We start from the raw sequence: 17,622 nt of genomic DNA, 5'->3' as shown, positions 1-17,622 counted from the left end.
TAAGGGTTCAGATGATATAGCTATGTCAGATACAGTCAGTATATGAGTCAGTCAGTGTGTAAGTGTGTGTTCCACGCAAGTCCTGTAACTGTCTGTCAAGTGTCTGTTTCACACAAGTCTTGTAACTGTCTGTCACAGCTGTAATAACAGACTGTCATGTCTTAATTGTGTCTGTATGTATATAACAGACTCTGTCTATATTGAATCCTGTGTTGAAAACTTAATAAAAAATCTGTTCACCATTTCTTTCATGGTATTAGTCTTCTAAGGAAGATCTTAATTCTTTCGTTTTCGATCCTAAAAATTCTAAGCACAATTTCCGCTGCTTCTACAGTTTCTAATCATCTCTACGATTTACTACTACAATTTCTTAAAATCTTTAGTATTTCTTCATCAGTGTTACTGATATTTCTAGATCTACATTCTAAATCAAGAATTAGGTCTTATTTCTTCAATTCTTGCAAGATATTCAGATTCTTCATTGATTTATTTCTTCAATTCTTCATTGAGTTCTTGTGATTTCTTTACAATGGATGGTAATAATTCTTTACTACCCTTTCAAAATATTACTAACTTTGTATCTGTTACATTCATAGAAGATGGTTCTAACTATTTTATTTGGAAGAATCAGTTTGAGTCGATTTTTATTACTACCGATCTGTTTGAGATGGTTGATGGTTCAAGTGTTCAGCCGTTTGAAACAATTAATCTTGATGGTGAAACTCTGCCAAATCCATTATTTCTTCATTGGCGCAAGATGAAGCGGTTTGTTATGTCGTGTTTGAATGCCACTTTGGATGAGACGATTTCAAGGGGGATTATTGGTTTTTCGACTGCAAGACAAATTTGGGTTTATCTTGAAAGGCAGTTTATTCAGAAATTCTCTGCTAGGAAATCTTTGTTGCGTAGTCAACTTCATTCCATTAAGAGAGGTAATAAAAGTATCTCAACTTATTTTGATGAATTTAAAGTCATTACTGATTGATTAGCACCTATAGGGGAAAAAGTTGATAAATATGATGTAGTAATGTATACCTTAATGGGATTAGGTAAGGAGTATAGGCAATTTGTTATATCTGCTCAGAATAGAGATACAACCTTTTCTCTTAATGATGTTATGTCAAGACTCTTGCATCATGAACAATGGCTTAAAGTAGAAGAGGCTGAAACTACATCTGTTATTGACTCTCATAATTCAGCTTATTATGCTAAGTATAATAATGCATCTACATCAAGATCCAAGTCTGATAAGTCTGATAATAGGAATATCAATACCGTGAATGATTTCAGTCAAGTTGAGTGCCAGTTTTGTAAGAAAAAGGGTCATACAACAAATAAATGTCATTTTAGGTACAATCCTAATAAAGTTACTGCTTCTACATCTACTTCTGCACCTTCATCATCAAATTCTACTGGTTCTGAAGCATCTAATACTCTAAAACAAGCTTTTACTGAAAATTCACATTAATTAGCAGAAATTACTAATGTGGATCCAAATATAACCTCAGTTTGGTTACCTGACTCAGGTGCTACAAATCATTTAACAAAAGATTATTCTGGTTCTGATAGAGTAATGGTGGGTGATGGTACTTTATTACCAATCGAGTAAACAAGTAATATAGTTCTTGATACAAACACCAGTCAGTTTAATTTGGATGATGTTTTGTATGTTCCAACTATCAAACAAAATTTGTTGTCTATAGCAAAGTTCACAAAGGATAACAAAGTATCCGTTGAGTTATTTGAATGGGTTTATGAAACAAAATGTGTTAGAACAAGAATAATTTTGGCTGAAGGGAAAATCAAGAACAACCTCTATCCTATGGAGGATATTACTTCTTTTGCTCTAACTGCAATAACTACAAATACAAGTAATGCACTTTGGCATATGAGATTAGGTCATACATCTGCTTCAGTTCTCAACAAAATTGCTTCTACTTCTGCCATTCAACTTGATTCACACACATTATGTCTTTGTGAGTCTTGTCAGATGGGTAAAAATCACAGACTTCCTTTTTCTTTATCAAAAAGAATTACAACAACACCTTTATATTTAATCCATTGTGACATATGGGGGCCAACACCAACTACTTCATTCTTGGGCTTCAAGTATTATATCTTGTTTATTGATGATTTCTCAAGATATCTCTGGATTTATCCCCTAAAATGCAGATCAAAAAGTTTAACTTGTTTTCAACATTTCAAGGCTACTACTGAGAATATATTGTCTGCTTCAATTAAATTTTTCCAATGTGATGGTGCTCTGGAATTAGTGAAGGGACAGTTCAAAGAATTCCTTGATCAATCTAGGATAGTGTATAGAGTTTCTTGTCCTCATCTACATCAACAAAATGGTCTAGCTGAGAGGAAGCATAGACATATCACAGAGATGGGGAATACATTGTCATTTCAATCCTCTCTACCAAAAATTTTCTGGTATGATTCATTTTTAACAACATCCTATATAATCAACAAGCTTCCTCCTAAGTTACTTCACTTTCAACCTCCTTATGAAGTTCTCTTTAATACATTGCCCGATTACTCTTTCTTTAGAGTTTTTGGATGCTGTTGTTATCCAAATTTGGAATCCTATAAGTATGATAATCTAAGTGCTAAGAGTGCAAGGTGTGTCTTCTTAGGATATAGCCCAATACATAAAGGTTATAAGTGTTATGATTTACAAACTAAAAAGATTTATATCTCAGTTCATGTGAACTTTGATGAAAATTGCTTTCCTTTTGATTCACATTCTTGTGCTTCCACTATTACTGAGTCTGGTCATTTTTCTCAATATGCTTCTACAAGTCTTCATGATACTTCAAATCAACAGGCTTCCTACTAAGGTACTTCACTTTCAATCTCCTTATGAAGTTCTCTTTAATACAATGCCCGATTACTCTTTCTTTAGAGTTTTTGGATGCTGTTGTTATCCAAATTTGGAATCCTACAGGGCTGATAAGCTAAGTGCTAAGAGTGCAAGGTGTGTATTCTTAGGATATAGACCAATACATAAAGGTTATAAGTGTTATTATTTACAAACTAAGAAGATTTATATCTCAGTTCATGTGAACTTTGATGAAAATTGCTTTCCTTTTGATTCACATTCTTGTGCTTCCACTATTACTGAGTCTGGTCATTCTTCTCAAGATGCTTCTACAAGTCTTCACGATACTTCAAATCAACAGGCTTCCTACTAAGGTACTTCACTTTCAATATCCTTATGAAGTTCTCTTTAATACATTGCCCGATTACTCTTTCTTTAGAGTTTTTGGATGCTGTTGTTATCCAAATTTGGAATCATATAGGGCTGATAAGCTAAGTGCTAAGAGTGCAAGGTGTGTCTTCTTAGGATATAACCCAATACATAAAGGTTATAAGTGCTATGATTTATTAACTAAGAAGATTTATATCTCAGTTCATGTGAACTTTGATGAAAATTGATTTCCTTTTGATTCACATTCTTGTGCTTCCACTATTACTGAGTCTGGTCATTCTTCTCAAGATGCTTCTACAAGTCTTCATGATACTTCAACTATAGTTTCTTTATCTGATACTTCTATTACTTCAGTAACTTTTTCATCACCTATAATTACAAGGTCCAAGACTGGTATATCAAAGCCTAAACAATTAGCTTCTGATTTTGTGTCTCACTGTGTATCCAAGTATCCAGTTTATTCTGCTTTTGCTGCTGAGATTACTTTATTGACTGAACCAAAGTCATTCAAGACAACAATAAAAAATCCAAACTGGCAGGATGCTATGAGAAAGGAGAATACAACTTTAAAAGAAAATGATACATGGGATTTAGTTCCTAATGATCCAAGTTACAATGTATTGGGCAGTAAGTGGGTTTACAAGGTTAAATTGAAAGATGATGGAACTATAAATAGGTTTAAAGCAAGACTTGTGGCTAAAGGTTATAATCAGATGGATGGTGTGGATTATTTTGAGACCTTTAGTCCTGTAGTAAAAGATACAACAGTGAGAGTTGTCTTAACTATTGCTCATACAAGACAGTGGTCTATCAGACAATTGGACATAAGTAATGCTTTTATGCATGGGTTTCTGGAGGAGGATGTTTATATGGTGCAACCAAAGGGTTTTGAAGATAATGAACATCCTGATTATGTTTGTAAACTCAAGAGAAGTTTGCATGGTCTTAAACAGGCTCCTAGAGCATGGTTTGAGATATTTTGTGGATCCTTAACAGATTTTGGATTTTTTAGGTCCACATTTGATTATTCAATGTTCATCTACCAACATGCAGATATTATGGATGTTCTCTTACTGTATGTAGATGATATCATCTTGGCTTGTTCATCCCCTGCTCTATGTGATCATATTTTTTGCATATCTTATGAAGATTTATCCAGTCAAAGATCTTGGTACTCTCCATTATTTTCTGGGAATAGAAGCAAACTTCTTGAACAACTCTCAAAAGGCTTTATTAACTCAGCAAAAGTACACTACTGAGATGTTACAAAAGTATGATCTCATTGACTGCAAGCCATCTAAGACTCCAGTTGCAAAGGATCCTAGACTATCTGTTTCTACTGGTGTCCATTAACTGATGTTACTATATACAAAAGCCTAGTAGAAGGTTTGCAGTATCTTACAATGACAAGGCGAGATATAATCTTTAGTGTCAACTATGTCACTCAATTCATGAAGGCTTCTACAGATGAACATCTCTTGCTGGCTAAAAGAATTTTGAGGTACTTGAAAGGTACTTTTGGTTCTAGTATTCTTCTTTCTGCAGGAGATATTACTTCCGTCAGTGCTTATAGTGACTCTGACTGGGTAGGCTGCCCTGATACCAGAAGATCAACTTCAGGCATGTGTCTGTTTTTGGGTTCTTCTCTAGTGTCTTGGTCCTCCAAAAAGCAGCCTACCATCTCCAAATCTTCAGCTGAGGCTGAATATAAAGCATTAGAAATCACTGCAGCTGTGGTGGTTTGGATATGTTTTTTACTGGGTGAGCTAGGTGTGTCTCTCAACACTCCATTTAGTCTTAAATGTGATAATATTTCTGCCAACGACTTAGCTACAAATCCCGTGTTTCATGCCAAAACAAAACATATAGAAATTGATTATCATTTCATAAGAGAATTAGTTAGTTCCGGCTTCTTGAAGGTTATCTATGTTGCTTCCTCAGATCAGTTGGCTGACTTGTTTACAAAGGGCTTAGTCCATCCTGTTTTTCTATCATTGACAAGCAAACTTATTTGTTTACACCAGTATCAGCTTGAGGGGGGCTGTAAGGATTCAAATGATACATCTATGTCAGATACAGTCAGTACATAAGTCAGTCAGTGTGCAAGTGTGTGTTTCATACAAGTCCCGTAACTGTCTGTCAAGTGTATGTTTCACACAAATCCTGTAACTGTCTGTCACAGCTGTAATAACAGACTGTCATGTCTTAATTGTGTCTGTATATAACAGACTCTGTCTGTATTGAATCATGTGTTAAAACTTAATAAAAAATATGTTCACCATTTCTTTCACATGATATGCATCCTATGCATTGCCTCCTTATCTTTCTTCTTATGTTCCATGCGGTTTTATAATGCACTAAAACCCTATTGAGTAACTTTCAGGCTTTTATCAAAGAAAATTTTAAGATTAAAGCAATGAAGATGAATTGAATTACTACTCTTTTGATGTACCTAAAAAAAATAAAATAAAATAAATAAAATAAATAAAATTGAAGGCACAACCGAAACCCAAAGATTACTTATACTTTATATTTCTGAATAGATGAAAAGTAACCTGCTGATGCTCCATGAATAAAAATGAAACACAACTTATTAGTGGCTGTAAAGAAGATGATGGACCAGATTAAGGAAAATCGATATTTCCCTGATTTTTCTCTTAGAAAATTTGTCTGAATGGTCCAGACTGTAAAAATGCGGCAGAAGCCAAGCTGTCAATTTAGCCAGAAGAATCTCAGAGATTGGCAAGATATTGAAGAAAAGTTTTGGAAGACTAAAAGTATGGATCAATTCATAAAACCAGGAGATCAAAACACAAGCTACTTCCATAGAGCTACCAAGAGCAGAACCAGAAGAAACAAGATAGATACTATCCAAGACAGCAAAGGAAACTGGATTGCTCTATATCAAGAGCTGAAGAATTACTTCACACAACATTTCTCTAGAATGGATACTGCTGAAACTACCTTCATTAACCCAGAAATCATCAGCCTAATCCCCACCACCATCACCACAATTGACAACAATATGCGCAACAGAACACCTGAGCACAATAAAGTTAAAACAATACTATTTAGCATGGCAAAAGACAACGCACCATGACCTGATGGATTCCCACCTAATTTCTTCCAAGCCAATTGGGAGCTGCTTCGAAATGACATTGTCAAAATGGTGCAACATTTCTTCATATCTGGTCATATGCTAAAAGAGATGAATTCTACTTTCATTTCTCTTATTCCTAAAGTAGACAACCCTACTTCTCCAAACCATTTTAGACCTATAAGCCTCTGTAATACAACCTATAAAATCATATCACAAACCCATAGCGCAGAGAATGAAGCCATATCTCAACAAAATAATATCTCCCTATCAATCTGCTTTCATTCCTGGGAGGCAAATCTTTGATAATATAACTATTTCCCATGAAATCATTCATAATATGAGATCCAGAAGAGGTGCAAAAGGTGAAAATGGAAGTATGGGCATAAAGATTGATATGGAAAAAGCTTTTGATAGAGTAGATTGGGAATTTCTTAATACCATAATGTCCAAGATGGGATTCAATGACCAATGGTGTCAAAAAATCATGCAACGCATCACTACCACCACCTCAGCTGTTCTTATAAATGGCTCTCCAGACTCTTTCTTCAATCCTTCTAGAGGTCTAAGACAGGGTGATCCTCTATCCCCATATCTATTTCTTTTCTGTATGGAAGCTCTATCCAGAATTCTCATTCATGCTGAGGACTTGGGTATCATTTCTGGAATAAAGACCTGCAGAGGTGCTTCTTTTATCAACCATCTTCTTTTTGCTGATAACCGCATGATCTTCTGTAAAGCTAACAAAGTTGAAGCTCAGAATCTCATGGATACTCTTAACATCTTAGGTGATACCTCTGGCCAAATCATCAACTTCAACAAATCTGGAGTGTTTTTCAGCAAGAACACTGATCCAAATCTCATCCCTATCATCAGCAACATTATGGGAGTTCAAGTTCTGCAACTGGATGATAAATACTTAGGATCTCCTCTATTTACGCACAGAATCAAAATCAAGTCTTTCAAACCACGGGTTGACAAACTAAAATTGAGACTATCCAGTTGGAAAAATGTTCCACTAAACCCTGCTGGAAGGGAAATTCTTATTAAAACTGTTACTTCAACAACTAGCATCTATCAAATGAAATGCTTCAGAATTCCAAAACAAACTTGTCAAGATTTAAACAAGCTTCAAAGAGATTTCTTCGGGGTTAAAAACCTGGAAAATCCCAAAGGCTACTACCCAAAAGCTTGGACAACAATCTGCAAACCTAAGGAGCTGGGTGGTTTAGGATTCATGAACATGGAACTCTTCAACAACTCTATAATTAAAAAAATTGGTTGGAGACTTGAACAGGATAAAGAGTCTCTATGGTACCAACTAATGGATGCCAAGTACCTTCTGGGGACAAATGGTCTAAATATGGATATAAAAGCTAAAGATGGAGATTCTTGGATCTGCAAAGGTATTCTTGAAGGTATACAAAATATACAACAACACTGTGCTTGGAAAATTGGAAATGGGAAGAGGATCAAAATATGGGAAGACCTCTGGATCCCAAATTCCACAGATAAGCTCATAAAACCCATCAATTGCCCACACCACATTGAAATACTGGCACACCTTATGCAGCCCAATGGGAGCTGGAATATTCATTTGGTTCAACACATCTTCAACTTTAATATTGCTCAAAACATATTGGCCCTGAACACTCATCCAGGGGAAGAAGACACAATCCAATGGAACTTAAATGATTCTGGCAAGTTTTATGTCAAAGGCATTTACAAGGCAAAGATAGACAATTTATACAGGAATGATATCTTAACAAGAAATTGGGAGGCTATCTGGAAAATGAACATTGCTCCAGTTATCAAGATTTTTATCTGGAAATGTGCCCATGAAATCCTACCCACTAATGCAAAGACTGCTAGCATTCTGCATTATATTGATCCTATGTGTCAAGTATGTAGTAGTGGGGAGGAAACCATGACACACCCTTTCTTAAACTGACCTGCAACAACTAATGTTTGGCATGAAATTATTGGAACATCTCATGGAAAGTTTGATAATACCACAAACTTCATGGATTGGTTCAACTCTTGGTTTATCCCTGGAGTTTCCTCTTTAAAAAATAATATTTATGCTACTACTTGTTGGTACATATGGAAGGCTAGGCGTGACTTAGTCTTTAATCACACCTAGCCTAATTCCAAACACACATCTCTATGCATTAAGCAACATTTGTGTGACTATAACAGAGTTCACAATCTACCAGCTCATGCACTGAATCATTTTTCACTAAATGGTGAAGAGTCTGACACTGAGGAAGACAATACAGTTCCTTATGATCTAAATCAACTTACTCCACAGGAGTTTGGTTTTATCATCAAAATTTATACTATACAGGACCCTGAAAGCTTCAATTATTTCTCTTCACTAACTATCTTGGATGCTGCAGGAAACAACATTGATAGCAGAGGACACTCAGGCCACTATAGAGAATGGGGAGCAACAGGAGGAGCATATCTACCTTTCACCTGGGATAAGGAGAGGCAGCACATGAACATTGAAGCACAAGCTGAAACTAGGAAAATTCTGTTAAGATTTCAATTCATATATAATCAGGAAATCAAGGGGAGATTCAACCTCAATCACTATGAAGCCTTAAGAAGTGATGATGAAGAAGATTACTCAAGAATCTATCCAATCATTTTTGTGTTAACTAGTCTTAAACTTATCCATAGACTTCAAAACTTGGATACTCTTAATACTGCTACTTTTTGTAAGAAAAATGTAAGCAAGCTTGGCACAAGCACTGCTGACGCTATGACGGTTTTCTTAGACTTTTGTCTAAGTTTTTCTAAAAAAAAAAAAGTAAAATGCGGCAGTTATAACAGGGAACACGTGTCAGGTATTAAGAGGATGCAACAGAGGAACATGGGGTTTTGGCAACAAACGATCCGGAGCCTACTCACTTCTTTCAAAGAGAAAAACAGGAGAGAGAAATTGTCCCAGTAATAATCTTGGAATATTAATTTCTTTTTTTATAAGAACTAGTATGTAACCTTTCTATGCACCGGGATGGTGGGATCAACTAATTTAGGGTGGCGGGGCTTTGCCTTGCGTCCGTGGTAAAATGCATTAGATTTTTTTTTTAAAATCTTTGATTTGTTTGATTTTTTGATGATATCCTTTAGGTATCTAACAATTTGATGATTTAAATCTGATATTATAAACCTAAATTCATGTATTGAATTTATGGGAAGATATTAAAATAAAAAAAACGAAATCTAGAATACAAAACAAAGCTTGGTTAAGTTAGGCTAGATAAAGAGCGGTCGAGATTTGTCTAGGAGGGATAAATCTACGACCGTGGTTTTTTCAGCTAACCATTATAAATACTTTATTAATTAGTACCCTATTAATTTCTCATCACGAATGATTAATTAATTTTTCATGATAAATGTTCATTTAATGAATCTATTAAATACATATTTTTATTAATAAATAAGTTTATTAAAAACTATATATATATTGATCGGTAACCGGTAAAGAATTTGGTGCTGGCGAGTTTGGAACTCAGGTAACTGGTATCATCACCCAATGACTTTACCACTGTATTACAGTGACCCCGACTATTAAAAATTATATTAATAATTTTTAATGGTGGTTGTGAAAGAAGCAGTGGGTGGTGGAAACACTGGCGGGTATTTGTGAGTGGTGGAGGTGGTAACATTACTGGTGGTGGAAAAAATAGTGGGTGTGGCTGGTTTTTACGTACAGTGGTGGATGTTAGTGGATAGTAGTGGACAATAATAGTTTTGTCTCTTTACAAAACGGGGAACATTGCATTGTGATAGATGTAGTTGGCTGTTTTTAGCACAACTGATAAGGACAAAACACAAATACTTTAAGGAGGATACATATAATATTTTTAAATGATGTTGTAATAATGAGGTTCAAACTCTCGGACTTGTGAAGATTAAATTTAAAGATTTGATAAAATTATATATACAAAAATATTAACAATGGGCACGAGAGGTAACCAAGACACTAGATTCCACTATTATGCAAAATTGAATGATAAATATTTCAAAACTCTATTCAATTCTTAAGTACTCTTTTATCTTTAATTCACTATCAATCATACAGATTTTCAAACATTATTTGTAAACCTTAAGCATAGATTATCAAGAGATTAAACCAAGCATAACCTATCAAACTGAATAACAAATAATTAAGACAATCATTCAAATAATTTAAAACTCTGCAAAAGCAGCGATTAGGTGAATTATATAACTAAATGAAATAGTTACCCATTTATGTTGCGTGAATAGCTTCCTCCATTGCCTTGGTTACGAGGGAATTAGCCGCTCATCATGTTGGAAAACCTCTCAAAATATTTCATTGATGCTCAAAAACGGTTTACAAATGATGAGAATATGAGAAATACAATAAAACCGGGTTTGTAACAATTATATTTGTTACAAAACAGAGAACTACGACCCTCAGTGACAAAATAAGACTGCTGCAGCTGTGTCGCAAACGATGTAGCAAATAAGTCTGCCTGATGTACGACCCACAGGTGTGAGTCGTTATTACTGTAGAAAAACGACTGCTGGTGCAAGTCCGTTCTTCGTGTTCTTCATGTTCATCATCAACAGCAACAGCAGAAACCGAGTTTGGGAAAACTCGAATTTCTTCTTCTCTGGCTCTCCTCAGCCCCCCCCAGACTCTCGACACCCCTTCTACTCAACCCCAACAACCTATTTATAGCCAACAGACCCATCGAATCTCGCTTATTCACTCCATATAATTCTCTTTAACTCGGCAGTAAAGAAAATATTTCTGGGAATATTTTCTTTCATGTTTCATCTTCTCACGCGTTTTCAAGCCTCCAAATTACCATATTTAACTCCTTCACGCTCCAACAGGATGTGAGGGTCTTCCATGCACGCACAAAACACGTTGAATCTTCTCCAAATCACGTGAAACCCGTGATATACACGAACTGCCCTGTTTTCAACCCGTGATTTGTTTAGATGATTCTAGCCAATTCTGGTCGAACCAAACGCCCACAGTGTGTTTAATAGGCCATATCACAACTATCTACCAAAAATCAGCCATTGAATCTCCCTAGAACACGTTCAACAATTCGATCAAAAATATGCAGAAGTGTTCTCCATTTTCCCGCCAAAAACAAAATCAAATGTAGAAGATGAACCCCCCTAATCCTGTACTGGGGTGCGAATAGCAGATGCCTTTTGGGGTGACCTGGGGTGCCCCTTAGTAATTGAGGTGCCCCTTATCCAACGGTGAGAGTCCGAATAACACGTGTCCTCCGGGGATTTTACCAACTTTTCGTGCCGAATTTTCCAAAAAATGTTTATTTTCCAAAGGTGCCTACAAACACATAAAACATCAAAATTAGTACAAACTCGAGTGCCAACAATATATAGTATTGAGATCAAATTAAACACAAAAATGTGTCTATCAAATACCCCCAAACTTATTATTTGCTAGTCCTCGAGCAAAATTTATTTTTGAAAAGATAAAAAAGACTACACTTAGCATATGCAGCAGGCCGTTAAACCGCTAGGTGGCCCTAGCGGCGGAGTGTTGTCTCCGGAGGGTTTACCAGAGGTGTACCCACAAAACCTTTACTCCTAATTGGTCACAAGTATCCAAAGAGCTATGAGGACATACATATTCTCAACCTATCTCCAAGTAAGTAGAATGCCAGAGAAATTAAAGGTGTCAGCTTTAAAGCTGACTGAAGAAAAGAGGAGACACATCCGCACCACTGCTAGATAAAGAGATATCCGCTACACAGCTAGATAAACATTGTAAGATGCGTCCGCTGCTTTACAGCTGGATAAGATTAGGAGAGAGATAAAAATGAGAGGGACATATGCTACACAGCTGGACTAATTACGTGTGATGAGTTAAACCAGAGCTAGAAAGATCTTGTGCCAGATTGAAAGCAGACTAACAAAGCAACCAAAATGCATATTTCTTCGACTCTCTCACAATGCTCAGTAGAAACAACGCCTTCTTCGGTCTTCAACTTTTGATGATAAACTCTCGAACCTCATAGAACCTTGACAATTAACTCTTCTCCTCGATTTCTTGCTTGACTTATAAATTTCTTCTTCCCTATGGCCTTATTGAACAAAAAGAACGTAATGATGTTTCATCTTTTTTTTTTTGGATGAACAAAAAATTACAAGACAAAAATTTACATGGCCATGAGAGAAGGACTTTCAAAACTTGGATCTTCGCAACTTGTGATGTCTTGGTATCATGGATTCTAACAACTTATATCATTTGCTCTTATAACTTCAACTTTGATTTTTGAATTATTCTTTTCTATTGTTGCTTCTAAACCTAAAACGTCTTCAACTTTCTTCATAGATTTTGATGTCGCTCCGCTTGTTGATGATGATAAGTTTCTACTGAGAGAGAGTCGCAATCCAGTAACTAAGACTACATTGTGAGGTTGCTTTGTCTTTCTGGCATTTCCCCGACCTACTTGCCTTTCCATCATGTATTGTTAGGTCCATCACGGTTACTCTCTAAAAGGAACAACTTCTCTCCTTAATTTCAAGGATCTCAATGTATTTTTCTCTAATGTCTCAATAAGTTGTTATTTCTAGCATTCCAATTTCTATCTTTTCGGTGAGAAATAGTATGTAAACTTAGCTAACCGGATACCATGTGACGCTAGAAGTTTCAAAAGTGCAACTAAAAAGTTTCTCCCATACCCCCAAACTTAAATCTAACATTGTCCTCAATGTTCTAAAGATAAAATTAAAAGCATATGAACAAGGAGAAACTGTTACCATTTGAAGCTAAAGAGTTAAGGAAAGATATTACCGTGTCGCATGAGATTGGGTTACCTCCCAAGAAGTGCTAAGTTTAAAGTCTTCAGCCAGACATCGGAAGGAATTAGTCACCTCATAGAATCATATAGAAATAGCCGGAATAATTGTGGGTCATCTGGATCAAAAAGTGTTACCCACAAGAAGAGGAAACTGCAACAGACCAAGAAGATACCGAACATACCCTTTCTTAAGACAACTACATCTAGTTGTGGTTCAGGTTCAGGCTCTATAAAAGGGTCTAAATAAAAGGTTTTCATCGGTTGGATTTCCTCAAAGCTAAGATCCGGTTCAGGTATTAGAGTCTGGAAAAACTCAACTAAGAACTTAGAAGCACATAACAACAACCTGAATAATTGGGGATCCTCTAAGTCAATTAGATTTGACTCACAAAGTTGACCATAATAATGGTCATCCTTAAGAAAATGTGTCAACCCTAATATCCTAAAGTAATTAGGTTTAGTCTCAAAACTTAATATCCGACACATCTGAAAATCATATGTTCCCACAATTGGAAGAAAAGTTTTTGGTGGGAAAACAAATTCAATCTTGGTATCATAGCCTGGGTTAACCACATCAACCAGAGGATGGGTTTCTAACAACTGAGCTTCTCTATGAACATCATTAGGTTCGGGAAAATGTGTATGAAGATAATCTTGTAAGATGGTTGAGGCACAGATGTCAAGTCCTACAGAAGGGAACTTCCTAAGAGTTAAAGCACACGAACAATGATAATCACCCCCAAACTTAGAGTTTTTTGCGTCTCTAGAAAGACTAGTCACAACTTCCCTAATTTCTAGGTCATCAGATTCCCGAAAATGGTCAATTGATTCTTCTAAGTCGGGTTTATCCTCACTCATATCTACGGGTATATCTTCTTCATCTAATACTATTGTTTCTAAGTCTCTAGACTCTAAAACAATATTTTCGGAATAAACCCATTCCTCTAAACCACTATCGGCTTCGTAATCAAAAGGAAAAACAACATCGTCTAAAACGGTGGTATCCCTAATCAAATCCTCGTCCTTTTGAATAGGTGAATAATCATAAAAATTATTTATAAAGCTCAATTGGATTAATAGATTCCTGATTACCATGCCTACATATTTCAGATTCTTCATTACTACTATCCTCATCATCATAATAGTACAAAGATGATTGAACCTTATCTAAATAAGTAGTGTCTTTTATTCTAACCTCGTCCTCTAAATTAGGCAAATATTCACTATTGATATCAAGGGTAGAATTAGAAACACTATTTTGGAAATTTAGATCATTTCGAGCAGCATTAGCTAACTGTTCATTTTCTGCCTCTAGACGTGCCTGAATTTCACTGAGCATAACACTTATACGTTCACTACTCTCGTTTATCATCTCAGAATATCGTGTACACTCTTCTTTTGAACTATTCATTGCAACTAAACATTTATACGTCCTTTCAATCCGTTGTTGGGTCTCTTCTTGAGATGGAACATGTTCAGAAATATCATAATCAGGATTAGTTTCCAAAAACGAGTAACCAGTACTACAGTGTTCCTGATTTTCTTGCTCGTAAGACCAATTCGCGTGTGGATAGTAATTGAGCTCACCATGGTATGAACCATAACCTTGAAAAGGTTGGCGTTCCCAACTACTATTCCCACCATGGTCATAAAAAGGATGATGTCCATATTCAAATTCAGGTCGATACTCATTGTATTGGCTTCTATCATACCAGTTCGACATTCTTAATTGCAAGGGAATTCTACACAATCACAAACAAGGCTGACTCGACCAAATCAAACCTATAGAATATAGCATACAAAAAGCATGATGACTCCACTTAGATTGTTTTCTAGACCAGCTTTTATTCCTTCGAAAAGGAATTCGTTACAATTTGAGCACACCCTTCTGGAATCAATCCGAGCTAATGTAAGTTGAATCGAGGCGAGGGAAGCTCAGTGGAGCTTTGATACCCAAAACCTCACCGGTATTACAAGGCGGCGCAGTCACGCATTCAACTTACAGAAACCATCAAGAACTTTGAAGTATGCTTAAAATAGTAACCAATATTTTTCGAAAGATTTTCCTACCAAGCTCGTTACCCTATCGGTCTCGTTCTAATCAAATTTTAAGCTTGGGTTCGCGTTAGGTTTCGTTTACCTAAGGCGGGCAAGAAGGGAGCGGTGATGAAATCCGAACCCTTATCTTGTATTGGCCAGGCCTTGCCCTTTACTAGGAATTTAAAAACAGTACAAATTTGTTCTCAATCAATGAATCACCTTAAGGAATACAGTAAACCCGCTTGCAGGAGATTCGCGGGTGTTTCGAAAGACTTACCTCCCGTACTAGACGGGCGAAGAACCGCTGAAGTCGACTCGGGCCACGACTCCTATGTCGTGTACGAACCCGAGGGGCCGAGACGATATTGTAATCGTCGTCCTTCCCTGCAAACAGTTTATATTTAATTTTTTTTTTATATAACCCTTCCGTAGGGTTTAAAATTAAAATAAATTGTCCAAAGTCCAGTCCAATGAAAAGAAATACAAATAATAATAATAATAATAATTACAAAGAAAATAAAAATGGAAAGTCTCTTAAAATAAAAATAAAAATAATTCTCTTTTTTTTATTCTCTCTTTTTTCTTTATTTTTTTGCTTTGTCTCTTTTCCTTCTCTTTTAGCTTTAAGCTTTGATTCCAAGGTCTTTACTATCCAACTTCAAACCTGTAATACAAAGACACAACCAAAGAGACGTAAAAAGAACAAATTGAATAATAAAAAATAATAAAACCTAAAAATTATACCTAAGCACAAATCCGCGTCGGCGGCGCCAAAATGATAATATTTTTAAATGATGTTGTAATAATGAGGTTCAAACTCTCGGACTTGTGAAGATTAAATTTAAAGATTTGATAAAATTATATATACAAAAATATTAACAATGGGTGCGAGAGGTAACCAAGACACTAGATTCCATTATTATGCAAAATTGAATGATAAATATTTCAAAACTTTATTCAATTCTTAAGTCCTCTTTTATCTTTAATTCACTATCAATCATACAGATTCTCAAACATTATTTGTAAACCTTAAGCATAGATTATCAAGAGATCAAACCAAGCATAACCTATCAAACTGAATAACAAATAATTAAGACAATCATTCAAATAATTTAAAACTCTGCAAAAGCAGCGATTAGGTGAATTATATAATTAAATGAAATAGTTACCCATTTATGTTGCGTGAATAGCTTCCTCCATTGCCTTGGTTACGAGGGAATTAGCCGCTCATCATGTTGGAAAACCTCTCAAAATATTTCATTGACGCTCAAAAATGGTTTACAAATGATGAGAATATGAGAAATACAATAAAACCGGGTTTGTAACAATTATATTTGTTACAAACCAGAGAACTACGACCCTCAGTGACAAAATAAGACTGATGCAGCTGTGTCGCAAACGATGTAGCAAATAAGTCTGCCTGATGTACGACCCACATGTGTGAGTCGTTATTACTGTAGAAAAACGACTGCTGGTGCAGGTCCGTTCTTCGTGTTCTTCATATTCATCATCATCAGCAGCAGCAGAAACTGAGTTTGGGAAAACTCGAATTTCTTCTTCTTCGGCTCTCCTCAGCCCCCCAGACTCTCGACACCCCTTTTACTCAACCCCAACAACCTATTTATAGCCAACAGACCCATTGAATCTCGCTCATTCACTCCATATAATTCTCTTTAACTCGGCAGTAAAGAAAATATTTCTGGGAATATTTTCTTTCCTGTTTCATCTTCTCACTCGTTTTCAAGCCTCCAAATTACCATATTTAACTCCTTCACGCTCCAACAGGCTGTGAGGGTCTTCCATGCACGCACAAAACACGTTGAATCTTCTCCAAATCACGTGAAACCCGTGATATACACGAACTGCCCTGTTTTCAACCCGTGATTTGTTTAGATGATTCTATCCAATTCTGGTCGAACCAAACGCCCACAGTGTGTTTAATAGTCCATATCACAACTATCTACCAAAAATCAGCCATTGAATCTCCCTAGAACACGTTCAACAATTCGATCAAAAATATGCAGAAGTGTTCTCCATTTTCCCGCCAAAAACAAAATTCAAATGGAGAAGATGACCTCCCCTAATCCTGTACTGGGGTGCGAATAGCAGATGCCTTTTGGGGTGACCTGGGGTGCCCCTTAGTAATTAAGGTACCCCTTATCCAACGGTGAGAGTCCGAATAACACGTGTCCTCCGGGGCTTTTACCAACTTTTCGAGCCGAATTTTCCAAAAAATGTTTATTTTCCAAAGGTTCCTATAAACACATAAAACACCAAAATTAGTACAAACTCGAGTGCCAACAATATATAGTATTGAGATCAAATTAAACACAAAAATGTGTCTATCAAATACCCCCAAACTTATTATTTGCTAGTCCTCGAGCAATTTAATAATAAATCTACCGCTATAAATGATAATGTTTGATTACAATTTAATAATAAATATT

The sequence above is a fragment of the Papaver somniferum genome, chromosome 10 (assembly GCF_003573695.1).
Source record: "Papaver somniferum cultivar HN1 chromosome 10, ASM357369v1, whole genome shotgun sequence".
Taxonomy (NCBI): domain Eukaryota; kingdom Viridiplantae; phylum Streptophyta; class Magnoliopsida; order Ranunculales; family Papaveraceae; genus Papaver; species Papaver somniferum.
This window is presented reverse-complemented; position numbering follows the sequence as displayed.